The sequence below is a fragment of the Pelophylax lessonae genome, assembly GCF_965119305.1.
Source record: "Pelophylax lessonae genome assembly, chromosome: 10".
In the NCBI taxonomy this organism is placed as follows: domain Eukaryota; kingdom Metazoa; phylum Chordata; class Amphibia; order Anura; family Ranidae; genus Pelophylax; species Pelophylax lessonae.
The window spans coordinates 156947196-156965663 of record NC_138777.1 but is presented as its reverse complement, the minus strand read 5'-3'; positions in this window follow the sequence as shown (position 1 = coordinate 156965663).

The window sequence follows — 18468 nt, the reverse complement described above, 5'->3', positions numbered from 1 at the left end:
TAAATCCAAAATCCAGGTTGTAGGAAGGTTTGAAGAGGCCCGCAGGAACCAATAGGGGATTCTGTGTTCCCTGGCCGCAGCTCAGAGACACACACTCTTCCAAACAGCAGAGATGAACAACCCAGGAGAGACTCTCACTCAGCTAAATATATTAGGACTTGTGTCCCAGCAGGTGGGCCAGGCAACTCCCAGCCAGGCGTCCAGTTTCCCCAGCAACCAGCCCCGCCCCCCTCTACTCGAGCCCACACAAGGAATGTGTTCATTGTCCACAGTGAGCATGAAGGCGGAGAAGCAGACTTCCAGGCACCTGGCTGGGGGGGGGGGAGAAGGACAGCACAAGGGGGGGGGGGGAATCCCATGCTGGTTAAATGGCAAAGTCCTGGGGGTGCAGGGAAGACAAAAGAAAGAGTAGGGTCCGTGACAGGCGGCCATGCCACTTCTGGTCATTAGTAAGAGATGTCGTTTTTTCAGCTTCCGGTATGAAATTTAGTGATTATTTAACCACTTACCGACTGCCCGCCGCAGTTTTACGTCGGTCCTTTGAAGCTAAAAAACAGGGTTATGGCAGCAGATAGCTGTCATACCCCTGGTATTTTTGAAAACGGCGGGCGATCGGCTTTAAGACAAAGGTGGTCCCAGCAGCGGATTCACCGCGGGATCAGCATTATGGTGCAGCGGAAGAGGTGCCCCCCCCTTCTGCCGCGTCCCGGGCGTTTTCCCCACTTACCGGACCCGCCTGCAGCGGGAAAAGTGATTCGGTCCCGAATCCTCAGAGACAGGAAGTCGAGTGAGGGCAAGATGGCCCTCAATCGACTCTATGGTCTTGGAGGACCGGGGCAACATCAAACGTCGTTGCCTAGCAACCGGTTTAAAGGCCCGATTTTTTTTCAACACTTTTTTTTGGGGGTTTTCTTTTTTAGTGTAGTTGTTAGGTCTGAGGTCTTTTTACCCCGGATCTCAAAATAAAGAGGACATGTCATGCCTATTTTATGTAAACATCCCTTGTAATAGGAATAAAAAAAATGTATTTTTTAAAAAAACTGTGTAAAAATAATAAATAAAATAAATAGGAAAAAAAAAATTTAAGCGCCCTGTCCCTGTTAGCTCGCGCGCAAAACGAACGCATATGGAAGTCCCGCCCACATATGTAAACAGTGTTCAAACCACACGTGTGAGATATCGCCGCGATCGTTAGAGTGAGAGCAATAATTTGAGCTCTAGACCTCCTCTGTAACTCTAAGCTGGTAACCTGTAAAAATTTTGAAAGTGTCGCCTATGGGGATTTTTAAGTACCAAAGTTTGTCGCCATTCCGCGAGCGTGCGCAATTTTGAAGCATGACATGTTGGGTATCTCTTTACTCGGCGTGACATTATCTTTCACATTATGGAAAAAAATTGGGCTAACTTTACTGTAGTTTTCTTATTTTTTAATTAATTGAAAAAGTGTGTTTGTTTTATAGAGTTATAAACAAAAGGTACCACATCCCTAATCTGTATAGAATCTATACTGGGAAAGGTATCCCAAAGGGTGAAACCCACAGCTGGAACCTGAGGTGTACAGGTAGGTGCTGGGGTAAGAAGACATGAAAAAGAAGAAAAACATATAAGAGAAAGGAAAGGAAGAAAAAGAAAGATGGAAAGAAGAGGGGAAAGGGGAAAAGGTGGGAAGGAAGGGGGGGAAAAGGAAAGAGAAGGAGGGAAAGGAAGATAAAAATAAAAATAGGGAGAGAAAGAAAGGGAATAGGGGAAGGGAAACAAAAAAAAGGGGGGGGGGGGAAAAAAAGAAAAGGGTGGGGAACTAAGGAAAATGGAGAAGGAAAGAGGGAAGGAAAAACAAATGAAGATGCGAAAAAATGGGAGGGCTGGTGGGACTTTAAAGGTACCAGGTAGTTCAAAATAATAAGTACATAGTTTAAAAACTGGAAATATTTATTGACATAACATCTTTAAAATACAAGACAAAACAGGTTCCAGCTGTGGGTTTCACCCTTTGGGATACCTTTCCCAGTATAGATTCTATACAGATTAGGGATGTGGTACCTTTTGTTTATAACTCTATAAAACAAACACACTTTTTCAATTAATTTTAGGTGGATAACACACCTGAGGGCGCCTTCCTTTTTTGGCTACATGCCAAGTGTTTGTAAAATTGTATTGCATTATAGTATTTTCTATATGAACATATCACTTGGATTATATGCTCAGCTTTTTTGATATCTCAGAGAGACAGTAATTCCAGTTTTGTTTTTGTTTCCCGGGGCACACACTCTGGTTCGGAGTAGTTGTGCTTTTTTTCTCCAGCTTCGCATCCTGTGAGGTCGTTGGTGGTCGTTTGGTCCGAAATTGTGGGCACAGGCATGGACTTGCTAGGCACAGCATGGACCGGTTTCATGACAGGTATACAATCCACGTGTGAATCTCATACCAAAACAGAGGAAGACCTAAGGACCTATCTAAGCAAAATGTATAACCTATTAAAACGCAAATCACATCTTTACTGGCATATCGAGTATTTCCTCAAGTACATTGATGAGAATATCAGTCCACAAGGGCTGAGGATACACACGCTCCCTACTTTGAGAGACCCATCTGAGACTTTCAAAAAAGAATGGGAGAGTATACTTAATACATGTAGTCAAGATTTGATGAAATCACTCGTGACCCAGTATAAGGTGGATATGACAGCGTTAGACATTGAAATAGATCAAATGAATACCAAATATAAACAGGTCTTCGAGGCCCCTAATTTTGCTCCAGCTTGGACAGAGGTGAAGGCCAAACTAGAGATTATGAATAAAGAAATTATTCATAAAAAACAAGTTAAGTTCCAAAAAGACAAACAAGCCTTCAATGAAGGCTATGCCTATAAATGGAATCTCAAAACCCGCCCCTTATATACACACCGCACACGCACTACCAATCACGCTGATATCACGGATGATAATGTAGAATCTGATTCTAGCCTGGCCAGTTCCCTTTCGCACCAATCACGAGCACCACGATCAGGCCCCCCTGCTCCCAACAAACGCACTAAGGCCCAGAAACGAGGACGAGGCAGTGCTGGTCCTTCACCCACTTTACCCTCGAGTCAAAACAAGAAAAAACCTGATACACTCGCTAATCTAAACACGTCCACGAGTCTACCAAACATAGCCCCTACACTTCAGAAAGTACTAGCCAGAAACACTTCACTACCCTCCAACACTAGTGATTCCGCTTCCGCTATATCGGACGACGGTTTTTTAGAGCCACCCAATCCCCAAACACCCAGGAACACCAAACAGGGCAATTTAAACATGTACGTGAAACCCAAAACAACCTAAATAATTTCAACACACACATTAATGCCTCAAACAAACTTAATATTATTAACTTAACCCCGTTTGACTTGACTCCTGTCCAGGAACAAGTGCTTGGCCTGGGTCTAGGCTTTTGCCCTTCCAGGGCTATTGATACTTCTGAAACTATAAAAGATCTACACCTGTTTGCAAGGAATCTTACTTTTAAATTTATGTTTGACAAAGATAGGAAACAAAAAAACCTAGAAAAACAACTGGCCGAACAGACCAGGCACTTGACCATGGCTGAGAGTCGGGCCATCAAGGACCTAGTTCTGTTATATGAAGAGGGCAACACGGAAGTTGTGTCCATGATTGATTCAGTGGATTCACCTGATGAAACCCCTCCTCCTCCCACTTCTCAAATCATTTCAAAAAAGGTCTTTAAACCGAAATCAGAGAAATTTCCTGATCTATCGAACAATGCTAACATCTGGACGTTCGTTCAACGGGTGTCCAGAGACTTAAAAACGACTTCTTTGCCTCCCATCCCTAGAAACCTCACTAGAGATCAGGCCCTGGCTCTATCCTCACTTCAAAACAATAAAGATATCCTTATAAAACAATCAGACAAGGGGGGTAACATAGTTGTTATGACTCCTCCCCAGTATGAAACCATGTGTCTAGAAGTCTTGTGCAACCGGCAATGGTATTTGCCCATTGAGCCCGGTTGCATTGAGGATTTCATTTGTGAATACAGGTCCCTGTGTTTTGAGGCCCTTTCCCAGGGCCTCATAGACAGGGATACGTATAACTTTCTATCCACCAAATATCCCAAAACTCCGACCTTTTATACTTTGCCCAAGGTGCACAAGAGCCTGGTGCACCCTCCTGGGAGACCCATCGTCTCTGGCAACGAGTCGCTCACGGAGCACGCCAGCAAATTTGTGGACTCATTCTTACTTCCTCATGTCCTTGCACTTCCGTCCTATATCAGGGACACCACCGATCTTCTCAAACACCTTGAGGAGATTCAGGTCCCTCCGGATGCCCTGCTTGTAGCAATTGATATTGAGGCGTTATACTCCAGTATCCCGCACGACCAGGGCATCCGGATGGCCGAATCTTTCCTCAAGGAACAGGATTATAGGACCTGGCCCTTGATGGACTTTGTCCTCCGGTTATTAAGATTCATTCTCACGAGAAATTATTTTACCTTTTTGGAACAAACATACTTGCAGGTCCAGGGGGTAGCTATGGGCACTTGCTGCGCTCCCTCTTATGCGAATTTATATCTAGGTGCCTGGGAGAGGCTGGTCTTTTCGGACGAGAGAATGGAACAGTGGATGTCTCACATTTTAATTTGGTACAGGTTCATTGATGATCTGTTGATTATATGGACAGGTACAGTAGATGAACTTTCACTATTTTTGAAAGCCATTGACCATAACAATCTAAATCTTAAATTTACTTACACGTTTGACAGGCACATGATCTCATTCCTTGATCTGAACATCAACCTCTCCCCGGATGGCCTCATTGACACGGACCTTTACCGCAAACCCAGTGCGGGCAATACCATTCTCAGCGCAGCAAGTGCCCATCCCGCCCCCTTGATTGCAAGTATCCCTTATGCCCAATATTTAAGGCTCCGTAGGAATTGCTCCATGGAGGCTAGGTTTTATGTCCAGGCTGGCCTGCTCCGTGAGCGACTCCTTGCCAGAGGATATTCTAAGACACTGCTCAGGAAGGCTTACAATAGAGCCATTACTTATTCGAGAGCTGATTTGCTTTACAAAACTACCTCCAAAAAAGATGATAAAAGTGTCAGATTTATTACCACATACTCTGCTCACGATGATGTTCTGCGAAAGATCCTGAAGCGCCACTGGCCGATTCTTACTCAAGACTTTACTCTTCACAAATATCTAAGTGCCAGACCCAGTCTGGTGTTTAGACGATCAATGTCCCTTAGAGACTGTTTAACTAAAAGTCACTATACAAAAGAATCTACCAAGGTGAGTCTCCCAAAGGGTACTTACCGCTGTGGTTCTTGTGATAAATGTCCTTGGATAAGGGTCGGTACGGGTATTCGTTTGCCCAGTGGAAAGTGGTTTCAGTCCAGACATCATGCCGACTGCAACACTCAGGGGGTTATTTACCTCATGAGTTGTTGCTGTGGGGCATTCTATGTCGGCAAGACCATTCGGAAATTGAGCAAGCGGATAGGGGATCATATCTACCATTCTGAGGGAGGTACAATACAAACGAGCGTCACACGTCACATAGCTTTTTGCCACAAGTATGATAACTCCATGGTCTCGTTTTTTGCTTTGGAAGTGATCCCCCAGGATCCCCGAGGGGGAAACTGGGACAAACGGATTCTACAAAGGGAATCGTATTGGATAGAGTCCCTGGAGGCTACCATACCCCCTGGGATCAATGAGGTCCTGACTTACAAACCTTTCTTGGGTTAAAGTGGTCTTTTCCCCAATGGTCTATTCCTTCCTTCTTTTTTCCCCCCTTTTTTCATATACATTCTATATACATTTTTGGATTGCTCTTGAACCCGGTCGATGTTAGTTGCTGAACGTCTCTGCCCCTTATTTGCCCACGATTCATCTCTGGACCATCCACCCCCTGTGGCACCGCAGATGTGACTCTGGAGAATGGTGAGTCTGCCAATTATTCTCATTATTGAAAACTTTATATACTCATTTTTCGAGTTGATGTCTCTCTGGGATTTTATATCTCCAATCGCTGTAGTAGTCAATACTTAATATTATGATATGTTTTATTTTTTATGATGTCAAATTTCCCGTGTGCTGGAGGATTTCAGTTCTCCATAACATGGTATCCTTTTGTAGAAACTATGGGGAACTTATTGTTTCCTATACGTTTCCTTTATAATAACCATTTACTTTGAGGATTATAACTTTATATTTTACACAAAAATCAATAGGTGTTTTCTTTGCCATTACTTTATCTCCTTATCATGTCCATTGTCATATTTGTTTACATGCATGCTATGATTCTTCTGGCGATCGAAGTACATCCTGGGCACTATCCATGTGTGTGGTTTTTCCTCCTGCCACTGGGTGGCGTGTTCCCCAGACGTCTCAGCGGATGTGTGGTCCTCTCACACACCGCTGGCCGGATGTTGTTTGTCCGTCCGGCGTTGTTGTGGCCGCTTTCCGGGCTGTCCTTTGCGGCCCGGTTTGAGCGACACTACGCATGCGCCTCTTCGGATGCGCGCGCAGTTGAGGACCTGACCCGCCCACGTTACGCGTGACGTCATGCGCGGCATGGCGTCGGGTTGAGGGCCATAACAGGGGGAACAAGCGTCTCATTCAGTCACTCAGGAACTGGTGTGTGCGGACATGGCGGTCCCACGCGGGTAAGATACTCAGAACCATATTGGCGTACCTGTTATCAGATGATAGATGGGTTCTCCTTTCACCTTGTAATATGTTGATCTCTCCATATGCTATTTAGATGTCTGTGATGGCTGGCCTTACCCCTCTGACTAAGTAATACAAGTGTAATAGCTCATACTTGGGCTTTATTCATATCCCTAGTTACCTATCTTTACCAAGAAGGACTTATCCTCCATCTATGCAGGTAAAGCCCCCCCTTCGCTTATTATTTTTTAATCACTTGACAGAGACATAATATACAGCATTTTGGATTACAGATGCACTACTTGTTTGATTTCCATCTCTACAGATCATTACCCCGCTGGGTATTTCTCCAACTTGGCCGCCATGTTTGACACCTCCTGCCCCTAACCTTTTTCATTTTTGACTATACAAACGTGTCTATCTCAGACACTGAATAAGGTATATATGTTAGACCTACAAACAGGTTTTTCCTTCTTGTTTACCGGGCGGTGAAAGCTTCCTTAGCTTACTACACTTACATCTCTATCCCACCCCCTATGCCCCTCCACATCCGCGGGTGAGACGTCTTTTCTGGGGAGCTTTCTATCCAATTGGTTTGGTGGTGGATCTCTCTATGGTGACGGCCCTGAATGTCCTTTGATGTTCCATATTAGCATGCACTTTCTGCTCTTGTTGTTAGACATATATGCATTTGAACTAATAATAATTGTTTGTTGTCACTGTATCATACAGGCACTGTACATTGACACATTCTTATTCCCCTGAAGAAGCGGTGCATCATTGCCCGCGAAACATGTCGGGATTGGTTTAATGCTCATCATTGGACCTATTTATCTTCATTACCATTATTGCCTTATGTTCAATACATTGTTCTTCTTGTATATGTCAAACTATTTGTATCTATGTTGTATTTTTTGTCTTGTATTTTAAAGATGTTATGTCAATAAATATTTCCAGTTTTTAAACTATGTACTTATTATTTTGAACTACCTGGTACCTTTAAAGTCCCACCAGCCCTCCCATTTTTTCGCATCTTCATTTGTTTTTCCTTCCCTCTTTCCTTCTCCATTTTCCTTAGTTCCCCACCCTTTTCTTTTTCCCCCCCCCCCCCCCTTTTTTTTGTTTCCCTTCCCCTATTCCCTTTCTTTCTCTCCCTATTTTTATTTTTATCTTCCTTTCCCTCCTTCTCTTTCCTTTTCCCCCCCTTCCTTCCCACCTTTTCCCCTTTCCCCTCTTCTTTCCATCTTTCTTTTTCTTCCTTTCCTTTCTCTTATATGTTTTTCTTCTTTTTCATGTCTTCTTACCCCAGCACCTACCTGTACACCTCAGGTTCCAGCTGTGGGTTTCACCCTTTGGGATACCTTTCCCAGTATAGATTTTATTTTTTAATTAAAAAAAGTGAATTTTTTCCAAAAAAATTGCATTTGGAAAACCGCTGCACAAATAGGGTGTGATAAGAAATATTGTATTGATCTCCATTTTATTCTCTAGGGTCTCTGCTAAAAAAAATATATAATGTTTGGGGGTTCTAAGCAGTTTTCCAGCAAAAAAAATAGATTATAGCATGTAAACTCCAAGTTTCAAAAATTGGCCTGGTCTTAAAGTGGTTAAACAAGGTGGGAACAAGACGTCAGTAATAGGCGAATCCCTTGATAACGTGTTTGAGGACAAAACACGTCGGAAGAGGCCTACTGTACATGCTGACATCACTGCCGCCGCGTCCTTGTGGTAGGAGCGGTGGTTCTGTGAGTTTTATGGATTTTTTTACTTATATGTACATGTACTTTCATTTTAACCAATAAATACTACACTATATGAGCAATACTTTGGCTCCTGCTCGCATGCTTCTCTACACAGTATAGACCGTATGGAAAGTGACCGTAGAATCATCACCACTAACCATATCTTCAACATACTGTTTAACAGCAATACAAGGCTCATCTTATTTCAACTTATGGTGAGTGCATAGATTGGTGAAGGAAGGTAGATCACTGTGAAGAAACATCTGACAACACTTGAGGTTTATTACCTTTTATTCTCATTACTGTTTCTTGGCTACTGTCTGGCGAGTGTTATGACAGTCTATGTTCATCATTGGAGGAATCCTTTGGAAAACAGTGGTTTACTCAGCTGCAATCTGATTGTCATTTTTCCCATTTGGACTCAATATTTGTACTTTGTGTTTTTTTAAAAGCATGTATAGACTTTGATTACTATTTGAGGGATTGTTTTCTTTGTTTGGACATTCATTTGTTGAAGCACTAAATTTGATAATTATCAGCGCTGCACATATCTTATTTTAGATTTCAATGTTTTTTATTGATTTTCACAAAGGTACAAAGATACAATCAGTCCATGACCATAACACAAAGAATAAAAAGGAGCCAGTCTGCGTCAAAGTCCACCCAGAATCTAAAGAATCATTCACAGGTCAGATCAATAAGCTCAGTGTTGGTGGAAGCGGATATACCTGCAGCCAGTCTGCCACTAGTCTGTCACCTGCATCCTTCTACACAGACATGAGCGAGCTGGTTGAGAGCTTAGTAAAAAATAATACATCTTTGGTGCATCAAGGATACAGGAAGCTTCGGTTCTTCTCAGGGTGGATTCCAACCTCTGCTGGAGAGGAAGAATTTGAAAGTTGGATGGATCAGGCCATACAAGCAGTGAAAAGACAGAGTCTTAGAAGCCCAGCAGCTAAAGTGATCCGCAGTCTGCAGATGGGGAAACAAGACTGCGTGGCCACGGAGTACACTGAAGCTTTGTATCAGGGATGAGCTTTGGCATTTTTGAGTTTATACGTGCCCAATCCCACCAGGAAGCCAACACTGCACTCCGCTAATCACAGGCAGTGAGACATTTCCCGATCCGCAGCTGCACAGATCGGGAAATGTCTCACTACCTGTGATTAGTAGAGTGCAGTGTCGACTTCCTGGCAGGATCGGGCACATACGAACTCAAACACGCTCAAGCTTATCTCTATTTTGTATGCTGTGTATGGCAGAGTGGAAAAGCTCCCAGATCTCATGTAAAAATTCGAGCACACCATATCAATGAAAATGTGAGACTTTCAGATTAAATTTCCAGAGTGGATTGGATTCTGCACCAGATCATTCTAAAGAAAGGGATTGATTCCCATGATGTTGACAAAGTCTGTTAGGAAAGAATTCTGCAGGTTGCTAGACCCAATCACCCAAATGTACTGAGACTGTTACTTAAGGGAATGCAAGTGGTCCCTATCTACCCTGAGCTAGTGAAAGAAGTAAGGGAAGAAGAAGCCTTGCTAGATGAAAAGAATCGGGGATCTAAAGAGCTGTCAAAACCTAATCCAAAGACAGAGAAGGTGTCAGCTCGGATGAAAAAGAATGTTTTTGCAGAGGATAGCAATGAGAAGACAGGGCCGGAAGAATACTCAAACCCTCCCATTTTCCAGTCTGTCAGTGTGACAGCCCCAGTTGAGTTGCTCTCTCAAGTTGTTCAGACCCAGGACAAGATGCAACAGACCTTGCTACGAACAATGGAGGCTCTGCGGTCATGCCAGGTAAGGACTTGTTGCTGTTGCTCCCCTGCTGTGCAGGATGTTTCTAGAGATTGGACTGTTTGACTGGTTTTGTCACAGCTTCTGACTGTCTCCTGTCTGCCTCTGACTGTGCTGTCCTGGCTCCCCTGCTGTGCTGTGTACTCCTGCGGGTTTGACGATCTGACTGGTTTTGTCTCAGACTGACTGTGTCTTCAGTCTGCCTCTGGAAGTGATGCCTGGGCTCACCTGCTGTCTGCCTCTAGATGTGTTGCATGGGCTCACCTACTGCTGCTTCTGAAGTAAGTAAATGAAGGCAGATGAGTCTTAAAGAGACAGTGCACATGTTTTTTGGTGAGAGGTAATATATGATTTTCTCTATATAATTATGAGCTTGCCACATCTGTTAGTGGCACAGAAGACTAGCAAAGGTAGGAAGGGGCAATGTGGGAAATGTTTTTACAAGAGTGCTAAAGGAATGCAAATTATGATGTTTTGCACTATTTTAGGAGCAGAAACCCTGAAAGAAAATGCTCCAAAAAACATAAGACCCACCAACCATCTTCTCCTGCCTAGGAGCACCCCATGTGGCACTGGCTCTCATGCATTTGTCAGCATGATTGGAAATGCCTCGGCCAGCTCAGGGTGCATTTTGGGCCTGCATGCAGTCTGCAGTGGCAGAGAAATGAGCATGCACAGATTGCCTCACAAGGATGTGGATGTGCAAAATTCTAAGCCCTATTGAGGAGGCTGTAGCAGAAATTACGCTGCAGAAGCCCTACGACTGCAAAAGCAGATTTTTCCAATGGCCTTCTTTTCTCATGATGGAGTGTAAAGCGCTGGTTGAGGAAGGATGGCAGCGACCTCACTAGAAGACCAATTTACAGTAGCAGGTTCTGTAATCTTTATCTAAATAGAATGGCTGATGCATATTTATGCACTGCACTTCGAGGAGTGGATGCTGCCCTCTAACGCCTGGCGCATCAAGTGTCTTTGCCTTTTTATAACTCGTTTGCTTTTACAGAATTATTTTAATAATCCCAGAGAGAAATTGGGGAATTGTTGAAGATCCTATGTAAGGGAAAGTGGACTTGTTCATACCAGATGCAGCCCAGTACATTTTTATTCTGCAGCAAGAACGCATGGACAGTGTTTAGTTTGGATTCCAATGACCTAGTTCACACCAGTGCAGTGCATTCTAGTGCAGTCAACAAAGTAAAATATGTTATATTGTTTCTGTATTGAACATATCTGGAAAGTGTCAAAACGCATTGAGAATGCATTGGAATGCATCAAAAACACTCATACAGAAACACATACGGAATTCAGAAATTGTGGTGATCTGACCATCAGGCTTGTAGAGAATCTATACAGTGACAGGTTTTTCCTGTCAACCAGCAACATTATTCACTTTGATATATAAACTGTTTAGAAATGGCATTAAATTCAAAACTGGAAACAGCAAGATTTAGCACAGTTTCTGGAGGAGTTGAATCTGGCAGATTGCTTCTGGTTGATGTGTTGATAGACCTAGTACAAGCCTGGCACACTCAGTCACAGCTATGAGAGCAATGTGATTACTCCACTGGAGGGCAGATATAATGTCCACACAAGCCTTCAACATTTCCTATAGTGAGAGGTTATCTGACAGACTAGTCCACAGACTAGTAAGAGGAGGCAGCCATCTTTCACTCAAGGCTATTGAACTTCAGAAGGGTGTAGGAGGCCAAATCTTATAGGACAGGCTGTAGATTAACAGATCACCGTGGAGGTGCCTCAAAGTTACTTTTTACATGAAATCAAGTCCACAGCAACTTGCTAAAATGGCTGAAGGGTCTTTTGCAGGTGCGCTCAGATAATCTGTTCCAGTTGGGGCAGGAGGCCTGAGTGAAGTTGATGATTGTAGCCTCCTTCTAGAGGGTTTGGGTGACAATCCTCAGACTAGTGGGTCCTGAAGACAGGTGGGAGTACAATGGAGAATTCCAAAGTTGACCACTGAATCCATTTCATTCATGAAGAAGAGAAAATGCTTGAAAGATTATGTTTAAGAATTTATACTGCTACAAGACCAGGTGGCACAAGGAGGCTTTTCAGTTTGCCTTCTTTAGTCTATGAGCTAGGCTGTCTATGGATGAGATTTGTGCCTATACAAATTAAGCAAGAACTAGAATTTTGAACATCGCCACTGTGCTTCTTTCAGGGCATGTCTCTCAGCCCAGGAGACAGGATGATTCCATGGCAGATCCCAGTCTTTGGGGCTGGGGAGCCCACAATCTGAAGAAACAGGTGGGATGCAGACTCCCCAATTATCTGGAACTGAAGGAAACCCTTTCTAGCATTGAAAGCCTTTCATTGTCTTCTTCCAGGGGGCCTGAGTGAAGTTGATTGACAACAAGACAGCAGTAGCCTATATTTCTTGCCCAGGGGACACCAGAAGCCTTTTCCTGTTACAACTTGCAACAGAAACTTTTTGCTGGGCACAGAGCCAGTTATAGCCAGTTAACGTTGGCCTTCTTGCCAGGAAAGCAATATCAACTAGCGGTTTGGTTAGGCAGAATATTTTTCAACAGGTGCCTCAAACCAATATTGGCCAAATGAGGTTTTCCAGCAGTAGTTCACAGGGAGACTCCACTGAAAATGTAGCTTCGGGTATTTGCAACAGGATACCAGTGCAAAGACTCTGTCATACAAGATAGGTTCACAGCGCTGTGGAATTTTGCGTTTGATCTTTTGTCTCCCTCTGATGTCCTTAAAAATAAAGATAATGCAGAAAATTTGGACAGAACAAGTCTATGCCATACAGGTCATTTCCACCTACTGAAAAGGCCTTAGCTTACACTGCTCCCCCAGATGTCATCAGCACCACCAAACCCATTTCTGCTGAAATTAAATCTTTTATGGCAAGGTCAGTGACAGCACCCTAAGTCAATGAGACTACTTTTACCACTTGCCTACAGTGCACTTTCACCCCCTTCCTGCCCAGACCGATTTTCAGCTTTCAGCGCTCTCACACTTTGAATTACAATTACTCAGTCATGCAACACTGTACCCATAAAAAAATTGTGTCCTTTTTTTCCACACAAATAGAGCTTTCTTTTGATGATCACTACTGGGTTTTTTATTTTTTGTGCTATAAATAAAAAAAAGACTGAAAATATTGTGGAAAAAAATGCATTTTTCTTTGTTTCTGTCATAAAATTTTGCAAATTAGTAATTTTTCTTCACAAATTTTGGCCAAAATTTATACTGCTACTCATCTTTTGTAAAAATAACCCAAATAAGTGTATATTATTTGGTCTTTGTGTAAGTTAGAGTCCACAAGTTATGGCGCTAATCATTGAAAATTGATCACACCTGATGTACTGAAGGCCTATCTCACTTCTTGAGACGCTAACAAGCCAGGAAAGTACAAATACCCCCAAAATTACCCCTTTTTAGAAAGTAGACATTCCAAGGTATTTAATAAGGGGCATGGTGAGTTTTTTGAAGTTGTAATTTTTTCCCACAATTCTTTGCAAAATTAAGATTTTTATTTATTTTTTTTTATTTTATATTCCAAATTGACGTATTAACAGATTATTTCTCTCACATAGCATATGTATCCTTGCAACTACACCCCAAAACACATTCTACTACTCCTGAGCAGACTTGTATAAAGTACTCAAAATTTCTACTTGAGTAAAAGTACAAGTGCTCGATCAAAAAGTGACTTGAGTAGAAGTGGAAGTGCTCGCAGAAAAAGTTACTTAAGTAGAAGTACTAAAGTATTCAACATTTTTTTTACTTAAGTATTGCAAGTATTTTTTTCAAAAAATTTGCTACTTAAGTACTAAAAGTAAAAAGTACCAGTAGTTTTGAAAAAAAATTTCTACTCAAGTACTGAAAGTAGAAGTAGAAGTACTGTGTTATGTAGTTATTAAAGAAAGAAGTCAAAAGTTTGAACATCATATTGTTTTTATTATTTCAAATGATTTATTCAAATGATTAACCTGTGTTTGTTAGTAGTTTCTTGATGCACTTTAAGCGCTGTAGCACCATTTATTTGTTTGTTTCATATTTTCTTTTTATTGGAAAGATTTGGTATAGCAGCTTTTATTATACACAGCCTTTATTTTCGTATGCGCTGATTTACAAATGACATTATACACATTTTTATGAGCTTTATGCAACCTGCCATCTACTGTTCTGGCAGTGGTAATTTTTTTAAAAGTAACGAGTAACTATGCAGCACAAAAAAAAAATATCGGAGTAGAAGTATCGAAATCATCGAAAAAATGTAGTGAAGTAAAAGTATAAGTAGGAGAAAAAAATTCTACTCTAGGAAAGTACAGATACCGCATTTCGGTACTTAAGTACAGTACTTAAGTAGTTCTACTTCGTTACTATACATCTCTGCTCCTGAGTATGGTGATACCACATGTGTGAGACTTTTTCACAGCCTGGCCACATACAGAGGCCTAACATCCAAGTAGCACCGTTCGGCATTCTAGGAGCACAAATTACACATATAATTTCCTGACAACCTATCGCACTTTTGAAGGCCCTGGAGCACCAGGACAATTTTTTCCCACAATTCTTTGCAAAATTAAGATTTTTATTTATTTTTTTTATTTTATATTCCAAATTGACGTATTAACAGGTTATTTCTCTCACATAGCATATGTATCCTTGAAACTACACCCCAAAACACATTCTACTACTCCTGAGCAGACTTGTATAAAGTACTCAAAATTTCTACTTGAGTAAAAGTACAAGTGCTCGATCAAAAAGTGACTTGAGTAGAAGTGGAAGTGCTCGCAGAAAAAGTTACTTAAGTAGAAGTACTAAAGTATTCAACATTTTTTTTACTTAAGTATTGCAAGTATTTTTTTCAAAAAATTTGCTACTTAAGTACTAAAAGTAAAAAGTACCAGTAGTTTTGAAAAAAAATTTCTACTCAAGTACTGAAAGTAGAAGTAGAAGTACTGTGTTATGTAGTTATTAAAGAAAGAAGTCAAAAGTTTGAACATCATATTGTTTTTATTATTTCAAATGATTTATTCAAATGATTAACCTGTGTTTGTTAGTAGTTTCTTGATGCACTTTAAGCGCTGTAGCACCATTTATTTGTTTGTTTCATATTTTCTTTTTATTGGAAAGATTTGGTATAGCAGCTTTTATTATACACAGCCTTTATTTTCGTATGCGCTGATTTACAAATGACATTATACACATTTTTATGAGCTTTATGCAACCTGCCATCTACTGTTCTGGCAGTGGTAATTTTTTTAAAAGTAACGAGTAACTATGCAGCACAAAAAAAAAATATCGGAGTAGAAGTATCGAAATCATCGAAAAAATGTAGTGAAGTAAAAGTAGAAGTAGGAGAAAAAAATTCTACTCTAGGAAAGTACAGATACCGCATTTCGGTACTTAAGTACAGTACTTAAGTAGTTCTACTTCGTTACTATACATCTCTGCTCCTGAGTATGGTGATACCACATGTGTGAGACTTTTTCACAGCCTGGCCACATACAGAGGCCTAACATCCAAGTAGCACCGTCCGGCATTCTAGGAGCACAAATTACACATATAATTTCCTGACAACCTATCGCACTTTTGAAGGCCCTGGAGCACCAGGACAATGAAAACCCCCATAAAATGACCTCATTTTGGAAAGCAAACAGCCCAGCGTATAATTTTTGAGGCATAATGAGTCTTATTGAATATGTCATTTTTTCCAAGTTTTTGGAAAATGTGGAAAGAAAATAAAAAACGCATTTTTTTTTACACAAAGCTGTCCATTTATGCAATATTTCTAACATATGGCATGTACATAGCACAATTTGCACCACAAAATACATTCTGCTTTTCCTCCTGAGTATGGCGATACCACATGTGTAACACTTTTACACAGCTTAGCCACATACAGAGGCCCAACATCCAAGTAGCACTTTACACAAAGTTGTCCTTTTATCCACTTTAAAGAGGAAGTAAACCCTCCTCTGACACTTTTACCTATAGGTAAGCCTATATTAAGGCTTACCTATAGGTACTGTAAATATCTCCTAAACATGTACCGTTTAGGAGATATTTACCTTACATGCAGCCAGTGACGTCACTGGCGCAAGCGCTCTGAAGGAACGGCCGCTGGTGCCGTTTCTTCAGAGCCCCGCGCCGTGACCGTCGGCTCCCACGCGCGTGCACGGGAGTGACGTCACCGCGGCTCCGGCCAATCAGATGGCCGGATGCCGTGATCCCAGAAGACGGGCGACTGGACATGTCGCCCGTCATACAGGTGAGCGGGCGGCACGGCGGGGGCTCATGCTTAGGTAAGTATTTCATAATGAGCTAGTATGCGATGCATACTGGCTCATTTTGGGTTTCTTTGTTTTTCATGGGTTTACATGGGTTTACAACCTCTTTAAGACTGGGCCTATTTTTGACACTTGGTGTTTACAAGCTAAAATCATTTTGTTTTGCTAGAAAACTACTTAGAACCCCCAAACATTATATATTTTTTATTTTAGCAGAGACCCTAGAGAATAAAATGGAGATCATTGCAATATTTTTTATCACACCATATTTGCGCAGCAGTCTTCCAAATGCAATATTTTTGAAAAAAATTCATTTTTTTTAATTAAAAAATAAGAAACCATTAAATTTAGCCCAATTTTTTTCCATAATGTGAAAGATAATGTTACGCCGAATAATTCGATACCCAACATGTCATGCTTCAAAATTGCGCACGCTCACGGAATGGCGCCAAACATTGGTACTTAAAAATCCCTACAGGTTACCAGCTTAGAGTTACAGAGGAGGTCTAGGGCTCAAATTATTGCTCTCGCTCTAACGATCACGGCGATACCTCACGTGTGGTTTGAACACCGTTTACATATGTGGGCGGGACTTGCGTATGCGTTCGCTTCTGGGGACAGAAATTGCCACCCATAAGGCTACGTTCACATGTGAGCGTAGCGATCATGGGCAGAATCACCGCGATTCTGCCCACGATCCGGAAATCATTGCAAATCGCGGGACGCCTGTGCGTTGCCCGTGATTTGCAATAGGACCCCAAACGCTGTGCGATGTTGCCGCGATTTCCGCCTGCCAAATCGCAGTAACATCACGCAAACAACGCATGACGCCCCAAAGAAGCTCTTGTACCTTTTCTGGGCGTCATGCGTTGTTTGCGCGATGTTACAGCGATTTGGCAGGCGGAAATCACTGCAACATCGCACAGCGTTTGGGGTACTATTGCAAATCACAGGCGTCCCGCGACTTGCAATGATTTCCGGATCGCGGGCATAATCGCGTTGATTCTGCCCGCGATCGCTATGCTCACATGTGAACGTAGCCTTATGGGTGGCAATTTCTGGGCACTGATGAGGTGACTGTTGGGTGACAGGTGCAATTGGGGGGGGGGGGCTGAGGACTGTGTGGGGACCTTTATTGGTGTGCTTTTACATTGACAGGTATACAGAGCAGTAACTCACTATTTCTGGCTCTGCTCTCCTCACACTGGAAATAGTGTGTGAGGGGAGAAGAGCTAGTAACAGTGAGTTACTGCTCTGTATTTACATTTGTGATCGGCTGTGAATGGATTCACAGCCAATCACATAGTAAACAGCCACTGTCTAGGGAACACAGAGCCACCGACATGACCGCGCAGCGCGCTCCCGATCGCGCATGTGCGGTCTTCTTCTGGGATTTAACATTGTGATTGGCTGTGTGATTAGATCACAGCCGATCACGTGGGAAACAGCCATTCCCATTGGCTGTTTCCCCACTGCCGGTGACGTGCTGTGTCTCGGGGACACGCCGCCACCGACCGTGCAGGGCGGCGCGCACATGATTGCGCGCCTGCCCTGCCTGAATGGGCCACCGTCATAGGACGGCGGCCCAGAACAATGGTCGCACTGCTCCGCCGTCATTTGACGGTGAGCGGGCGGCAACTGGTTAATAGCCTGGTTATGGAATAGGCCAGACTAGAGGTGCAGGGATTCTCATTCAAACTTGTTCAGACCTTGGTGTCTAGAAGATCATCCTTAAACGCTACATATAAGAAGATATGAAACAAGTTTGTTTTGTTTGCTCAGCAAAAGCTTTCTCTCCTGTGTTCCCTACTCTAACCAATATCTTGGACCTTTTACGGTCCTCGCCAGAGGTTGGTCTGGCATACAACTCCATTTAATGTACAAATCTTTTCCTTATCTTTCACACGCTTCAGACGGGTTGAAGAGCCAGTTACCAGATGCTTTTTGCAGGCGACAACCTTTTTATGACCTTGAAG